Source organism: Cebus imitator, unplaced genomic scaffold (genome assembly GCF_001604975.1).
Source record: "Cebus imitator isolate Cc_AM_T3 unplaced genomic scaffold, Cebus_imitator-1.0 Scaffold31, whole genome shotgun sequence".
Lineage (NCBI taxonomy): Eukaryota > Metazoa > Chordata > Mammalia > Primates > Cebidae > Cebus > Cebus imitator.
This window is the reverse complement of record NW_016107346.1, coordinates 8,188,258-8,196,790: the sequence shown is the minus strand read 5'-3', so window position 1 is coordinate 8,196,790 and position 8,533 is coordinate 8,188,258. Positions and strand designations below refer to the sequence as shown.

General features: G+C 53.1%; 1 protein-coding gene across 1 annotated transcript in view; it reads right to left on the bottom strand.

The window, feature by feature from the left end:
• CRACDL (CRACD like) overlaps positions 1-8,113 on the bottom strand; it is a 146,982-nt gene extending 138,869 nt beyond the window's left edge. The window contains exon 1 of the mRNA XM_017524041.2: positions 7,829-8,113. The gene's annotated coding sequence lies outside the window, so the exon portion shown is untranslated. The remainder of the gene's footprint in view (positions 1-7,828) is intronic.
• Between the last annotated feature and the right edge of the window lie 420 nt (positions 8,114-8,533).

Below are 8,533 nucleotides of genomic sequence, written 5' to 3'. Positions count from 1 at the left end.
AAATTAGCCAGTTGTGGTGGTGCATGCCTGTAATCCCAGCTACTTTAGAGGCTGATGCAGAAGAATCTCTTGAACCCAGGAGGCAGAGGTTGCAGTGAATAGAAATCGCCCTACTGCATTCCAGACTGAGTGACAAAGCAAGAGTCCATCTCGAAAAAGAAAAAGGCCTCTCACAAAACAATACAGACGTTACCTCTTTTGGAAAAATATGTACTTTTGTGCATACACATATGTATGTATAGTCAGTATAGCACAGACAGAAGTTCAGAAGGCTATGTCCCAAATATTGTAGGAGATCTGCTCCTGTTCCACCCCCAGGCTTGATGGTAGAGACAGTGACTGCAGCACCCGGCCTCAGGCCGTGTAACACAGTGGCCAAAGAGCAGCCTGACTGAGGTGAGGCAAATCTCAAGTCCGGTCGCAGCCCCAGACAGCTGACCAGCTTTCTCCGTGCTATCTGCTGGACCCTCCCTGTTGGATAGCCTGGCTGTGTCCTGTCTACAGGACTTCCTTCCCTACCAAGGGGCCCTTTTAGGATGCCCCAGGGCCTACGAAATGCACCCCGTCATTTCTGTTCTAGAATGTGGTCATACAAGCCCCATGCACCAGCACACCTCAACTTGGCTCACAAAGGCTGTGAAGGGAACAAGATAACACTGACCAAGCCTCACAAAGCAAGTGACTCCAACCTTCAAAATGCTGTGTTTGTCTATGAAAATGCCATGTTCAACCAGAGAGCATACTGGAAGCACTAACACATGATAATTTCAGGGTGTGATTTCCAATGGAGCATGTAGCTGACACCCAGCAACCATCCAAAACTATATGGAATCCAGCTCCTGTAGAAATGATCACAGCTCAGAGAGACTGAATCACCCAGCCCCACGGAGAGGTGTGGCCATGTGACTCAGACCTCAAGGGATTGGGTCTGATTCCCCAAAACACCCCTTTTCTTCTCCCTCCTCACCTCCACCGGCCAAGCTAGTGCTGCAGATTCTAAGTCACAAATCTTCCAGGCAGAAAAGATCCACAAAAAAGTTCTTGGTACCCCTCTTTGGGAAGAAAGGTCAATAATTAAGGTATTAAAGCAAGATCATAGAAACTCCGGAGCAGGACTGAGTGTAAACCCAGGTAAGAAAGCAGGTACTGAGTGGAGATGGGGCTTCAGAGTGCTTGCGGCATTTTCCACGTCACCTGCAGAAAAGGGAGAGAGCCCAAGAGCCACGGTCTGGGCCGACGTCCTCGGACCCAGTGTGGCCCCCTGCCCAGCGCACCTGCTCCCTTACCTGTCTCCTGCAGATGTGTGTAGTCGCAGATCTGTAATCAGACCAAGAGCTCAGGGAGCAGCCCAGCCTGCCCCAGACTCCAAGCAGCATCTACAGTGGGAGGGGTGAGCCACCTCCCTGGTCACATCTCTGTCCTGAGTAGACAGGGGCAGAAACCATCCCTGAGCACACAATTCAGTGACTGTGGACCTGAAGTGAGTGTAAGCAAAGCTTCACGAACCTCTACAGACCCACACCTGGTCCGAGAATGCCCCAGGCATGGCAGGCTCCCCCATTTGGATGGGATGATGGCTTCACAAAAATATGCCCAATCTCGAAACCCATTCTCAGAGACAAGTTTAATGTCTTCTATAAGCGGCTTTTGTTAGATTGTTTGGAAATATTCAATTCTGAAGAAAAAAACAACAAATGCAATGGGTGAATCTCAGAGGATATGTCAAGTAGAGGTAAATAGTAAGTAGAGCAGGTAAGTAACAAACAAAGGAGGGGACGGGAGCTCCAAGACACCCAATATTCATGAGGTGCCAGATGGACCCAAGGCAGCCCGGCAGCAAGGACTCACAATACATTCGACATGGAAAAGGTGCTCGATACCACAGTGCATTCCTGTGCACGGGACCAGCACCCAGAGGAAGCTGATATTCACTCAAAATTCGCTTTCCCACTGGTGACCTGTTTCTGGTCCTCTGAATCCAAGCCTGTTCAACACATTCACCGGTAAGCCCAGACACGACAGGGCAGAACCATCCTTGTGTCTCTCCAATAGGACAGGGGTGTGTGTCTTAGCCCAGGGCACCTCCCATCTGTGGCCCCCATGCAAGTGCTTCAAATCAGGTCTTTCTCCCCACACATTAGTGGGGAAGGTAGATGCTGCAGAGCAAGATGGGACACAAAGATGCTTTCCAGCTACTGAATATCCGTCCCCACCCTCTGTCCCATGTTCCCTACCCCATCCCCGTCCTCACCCTCTGTCCCATGTCCCCTACGCCATCTCCGTCCCCACCCTCTGTCCCTTGTCCCCTACCCCGTCTCCTTCCCCACCCTCTGTCCTGTGTCCCCTACCCCATCTCCGTCCCCACCCTCCATCCTGTGTCCCCTACCCCATCTCCGTCCCTACCCTCTGTCCTGTGTCCCCTACCCCATCTCCATCCCCACCCTCTGTCCTGTGTCCCCTACCCCGTCTCCGTCCCCACCCTCTGTCCTGTGTCCCCTACCCCATCTCCGTCCCCACCCTCCGTCCTGTGTCCCCTACCCCATCTCTGTCCCTACCCTCTGCCCTGTGTCCCCTACCCCATCTCTGTCCCTACCCTCTGTCCTGTGTCCCCTACCCCATCTCCGTCCCTACCCTCTGTCCTGTGTCCCCTACCTCATCTCTGTCCCCACCCTCTGTCCTGTGTTTTCTGCTGCATCTCTGTCCCCACCCTCTCCTACCTATATCACCTACCCCATCTCTGTCCTCACCCCTCTTCTGTCCCCCCATGTCTCCCTGTGTGTCCTAAATTGCATCAAGGTTGTTGCCCACATGACAGCTTCCACCGGCAGCTGTGCTCTGGAGCACTGTTTATGGCAGTTATGCCCATTTTCCTTAAATGCCATCAGATGTCAGATGTGGAAGGACCCGTTATTGCTTTAGGGAACGTTACTAGTGGGGGTCCTAATTGGGAATTATAATGAATGCCCTTTCACCTTCTTACAAGAAAGACAATGAGAGACTAATACCTACAAATAATTTATGAAGCATTTTCTATGTTTGTCACACAGCATCTTACGTAATGCTCCTGTGTGTGTGTGTGTGTGTGTGCGTGTGTGTCTACCACACTCCGCCCCATCTAATGGGTGACTGAGGTTGCAAGACTTCTAAGTGACACAGCAGAAACCAGAGCCTGGGCTGGGCTTGGTGGCTCACACCTGTAATCCCAGCACTTTGGGAGGCCAAGGTGGGCGGATCACTTGAGGTCAGGAGTTCGAGACCAGCCTGGCCAACATGGAGAACCTTGTCTCTACTAAAAATACAAAAATTAGCCGGGCACAGTGACAGGCGCCTGTAATCCCAGCTACTCAGGATGCTGAGGCAGGAGAATCTCTTTAACCCAGGAGGTGGAGGTTGCAGTGAGCTGAGATCGCACCGCTGCACTCTAGCCTGGGTGACAAGAGCGAAACTCCATCTCCAAAACAAAAACAAAACAAACAACAACAACAAAAAAAGACACCAGATCCCTACTCCCCCTACCTTGACTGGACCACATGCTTTAAGAAAGCAACCTTCCTGACATTTTCCCCTCCCACATGTGGGGCAGTGTTTCCAGAGTAGTTTCTTGGGAACTGCACACCCTGCAGCTAATGGCTCTGCTGCCTCCCACAGACAAGAGAATTTGAGGGCAGAAACCATGGAGAGACTGGTGTATGGACCTGAGACGTAGAGGCAAATATTTCTGGAAGTTCTTCAACTACACACATAGTTAAAAACCAGCCCCACACTTCACAGCCAGGAGGAGGCCTGAGCAGATAAATACCTTTCCATCCACACTTTTCAAAACTATCTTTCATAATTTCCTCTCATAGATACCCAGATCATAAGAAAAATGTCTGAGAATCCTTCCTACCAGCAATCTCCTCCAGAATGGTGTCTGAGCCTGTGCAAAGCTGGGGGCTGATGCTGCTAAGGGGGTGCCCTGTCATATCACACACCTGTCTTATCATTTCCCGTCATTTCACTGCTAAATTCACTGGGCACCGACAGACACAGCGTCTCTTGTTCATTATCCATTTGGTTCAAGATTATGGGTTAGACCACATTAAAAGCAACACAAAGAACTTCAAGGTAATTTCTTAAAATCATAAATGTGTCTTAAGGACCCTTAATCTGACCTAAAAATTTGAAATTATTTTCTAGACACAGAGATCAAGGAAGAGCAGGATTCGATGAGGACTCTCCTGGTTTCCACTCAGTTTGAGGAAAATGAAAGGGTATTGAATGCTGGCTGTCTCTACTGTCCTACCTACAGATGGTACCAACAGTACCAGTGTTTGCAGGTATCTAGACAACGGAAGAGATCAGCGACACCAGCCAGCGCCAAGCCACAGGTGGGCATGCAAGCACCAGGCCAGGCCAGCCTGTTTCTTTTTCAGAGGTGGTTTTCTTTCATCTCACATCCATTTGGCCAAGTTGTTACTTTAAGTCTCACTTCCTCCAGGAAGCTTCCCCTGATTACCTCCTTTTCCAAATCCAGTGTGAACTGAGTGTGAACTAAACCCAGGGTTTGGGCTTGCAGGCGCAGGCTTGACAAGGGCTCATTTTATTCTCTAGAAGAAGCAATTATGACTCGGACCTTTCCGCCTTTCTCCCACGGCTGGTAGTGAGTGCCAAGCACACTGGGGGCTGCTCTGATGAGGTGACAGCAGCATAAATAGGGATGGTGGTTTGGAAGACGCTGATGCCCATGACAGTGGGCCAGGCTGTGTAAGCTATTCAATATCCCCAGTCCCACCCCCCATGATGCCACCAGTTACTCCTTCCTTGCATTCTCCCAGGCCCGAATGAAGTCTCCAGCAGCCCCGACGGCTCTCCCAGTCTTTTTCAGGTAATAAAAGGCCTAACACACTTAACCCAGGAGAGTGGTGAATACAGAAATATTTTAAATTTCCTTCTACATATCAAGGGCAAAACCTGGAAGCTGGAGCCCAGAGTGCTCGCCAAAGCCATGATGTCCAGAGGAGAGGAGACAGAACGTAAGAAACAGCCCTGCCCCACAGGTAGAAAAATGCTCTCTGGGACTGGGACATGAACCCAGGGACGGAAGACCTATGACTATGCGCCTCCCCTGGAGGAGCAGGGGTAGAGCAGAATGGGGCTGGGAAGTGTCAGGGGTTCCTGTTCTGCTTCCTGTGGGAACTCTTGGAAGGGAGAGCTCAGAACAGTGGATATGGAGGCCCAACACAGCTCCATACAACATGGGCAAACTCCCAGGTGCCCAGTAGAGGCCCAGAAGAGACCTCAGAGTGTGGGGACCTCTGGGCCAATGCAAGAGCCAGGTCCCCAGCTGTGGCTCACCCCAGGGACACCAGCTGGACAATAACGGAAATGTGAGGAGGAGACTCCCTGCGGAGGGGAAGGGGACACACTGGGGGACAGCAAGAGGACCAGATCCAGACAATCAGCCAGGGCCACGCCCCTCAAGCTCTGATTGAACTACCATCTTCTCCTGGTACCCAGGGGTGACCTGTGGCAAAAAGGAGCCCCCGAGGAGTAACCTGGAGAGACTGACAGACCAACTCTCCAGGGACCAAGCTACCTGTAAGCTAGAGAGTGACTGAAATAATATCATTGAACTAGGCTCCAGAAAAATAAAACCATGTGCTGGGAACTGAGTATACCAAAAAGGGAACCAAGGGACTTTTTTGGGGACAGGAAAATCATGCTCACTTACACAAAATTTTGCACCCTCCACAATAAACCCTGAGCAAGTTTCCACCCAGGTAGTCCACCTGCAACACAAGCAGTATCTATATGCACAACAAGCATCTGCCATGACAAGGCACGGGGCCATCCTGCAGGGGAAGAGCCAGTGGCTGCAAGGTCACTAAGTCAAATCCAGGCCCACTAGGCCATCACAGAAAACCCACTCTCCTGGAGGCCTGGCACCTTCACATCTACTCTCTCATTTAACCCTGAGAGCATCCCAGAGAGCTGGCCGGCTGATCCATTTCAGCTGTTATAACAAAATACCATAAACCTGGTGGTTCATAGACAACAGATATTTATTTCTCACAGTTCTGGAGTCTGGAAGTCCAAGATCAAGGCATTGGCAGGTTGGGTGTCTGGTAGGGGTCTGTTCCTCATAGAAGGTGCCTTCTCGCTGTGTCCTCACATGGTGGAAGGGATGAGCAAGCGCCTCATGCTTCTTTTATAAGGGCACCAAGCCCCTTCATGACCTATCACTTCCCAAAGGCCTCATCTCTTAAGACCATCACCTTGAGGATTAGGAATCAACATATGAATTTTGGGGGGGGACAGAAACATTCAGACCATAGTACTATCACTGCTGTCATTTTCCCGAACGGTGCACTGAGATTGGTCAAGATTCATCTTAACTAGCTCAAGAGGGTCAAGCAGAGCGGTGACCCCAGTAGGACAGCCGCCCGTGAGTGTGCCCCATATGCCTGATCCTAGGCAGTAGCTGAGCCGCGCAGCATCCATGGACAGTACGCTTTATTTTAAAAATGAGGAACTAGATGCTTAGAGGTTAAGAACTTGACTCGCAGAGCAGGTCCAGAATTAGGGTGAGGGAAGTGAGGTACTCAGCACAGGCACAAAATTTAAGGGGGTACCAAAAATGCAGTCAGATAAATTAACGCCTTAATACAATAGTTTAAAACATCAAAACTAATACAAAAAATCCACAATGTACAAAATCACACACTTTTAAATAAAGACGGGATCAGTGTTCCTAATTTTTCCTCTTGCCTCAGGCTCCAAGATGGCATAGCATGGCAGCAGAGCCCAGAAACCGGCCCAGCTCAACCTTTTCCAGCAGCTCCAAAGCAGGGATGCCTGATGTCACCACAGGACACTGTCTCTGGATCTTTCTCCTCACAATTTTATAAACTCAATAGGCTCTTAGGGTGACCACGGTGCTCCATCATTCCAGGGGTGCACTGTGGGACTGAGCTCCAGGGAAAATACCAGGGGTCTACCCAGATTCTAGTCTATGGTATATGCAAATGAAGGAGGCCTGCAGGCTCAAATAACCGAGTAAGATACTTTAAGACCAGTTTGGGATGGTGTGAATGGGTCTCAAGGGGTAACACAGTTGCCTATCTTCCACTGGGATTTCCTGGCTCAAAACTGTCAGGAGGACCTGGTGCCGGCAGGCGGCTTGCACCTACACGAGCCAAAGGCATAGAGAAGGCGGCACTGCTTCTGACTTGCATTTCAAAAGCAAGTGACTATTACCTCTGATCACATGTGAACTTGCCAAAGCCCTGCCTGTGATGAGGCTTCTGTTCAACAAATATTTGTTGATTAAAAATTGAACGTTTCTTAGATCAACTCCTGAAACCCTCCCGGGTGGTGTGTAATCACAGCCTAAAACCTGTTAAATAAACCATCACCTAAAGCATAAGGCAGTTCATGAATGTGTCCACTCCTTTCCCTTCCAACGGCCTGTGGAGACAGTGGCCATAAAGACCTCGTATGCTAACAATTTCAACCGAGCAGGACCTTCTCTCCTTCCTCTTTTATTTTCCTGGCGCGTAAACTGCTGGTTTTGCCTCACAATGGAAAGTTGAGTCCAGCAAAGTGAGCAAAGGGAAACTTTGGTCACTTGCACGAGCGCATCCGGCTCTCCCTCGGCCCCAGGAGCTGCCCAGGGCGGCGGCGGCCGGGGTGGCACCCCTCCCGGTCCGAGGGTCCCCTGGCCCCATGGCCTCTGCTCTCGCCCCCCCAGCCCCGGCCCGCGCCACCCCCGCCCGGTGCCCCCGCGCGGCCCGGTCTTCGACCCACGCCTGCCTTGAGCTACGCGATTTCAAACCCCTCCAGGTACCTGGCACAGGAGCGTGGCCCGGGCTCGGCAAGACGCGCAGAGAAGGGCACCTTCCGTGGGGTGCGGCGAGCCGGGGCTGTTCCCGCCGGGGTGCGCGCCTGGCCCTAGCCCGAAGCTGCGGCGACGCAGCAGGTGGCCGCGCCGCCTCCCGAAAGCCCAGGTCTGCGGCCGGAGTGCGGGACACAGCCGCGGACACGACCCTCCCGCGGCCGGTCGGGCCCTGCGCCCGGCGCGCTCCCAGCTCCCAGCTCCCAGCTCCCAGCTGCGGGCGCGCCGGCTCCGCTCGGCTCGGCGGGGGCGGACGCCGCTCCGCTCCCTAGCCGGCCGCCGCGCGCACCTCCCCCGCGGCGCGCCGCTCCCAACGCCGCCTCCACCGCCCGCGGGGCAGAGGAGGGCCGAGACCTCTGGGCTCGGGGTGGGGGGGCGGTTTGCAGGCGCCGCCCGGGCCTTGGCTGCCCTGCTGGAGGGCGATCGGGGTGCAGGGAGGGCGATTGGGGTGCGGGAAGGGCGATCGGGGTGCGGGAAGGGTGATCGGGGTACGCGCCCCCTCCACAGCCAGCGCAGCTCCCCGACCCGCCTCGGCCTGTCAGTGCGGCGGCCTTGTCCGGGCTCCGGAGGAGCCGGGGGGCACCGGAGACCCCGAGCGGTCCGCGACTCAGTCCGGGACCGGCCCAGGGCACCCGCGCCCGTCGGCGGAGAGGCACC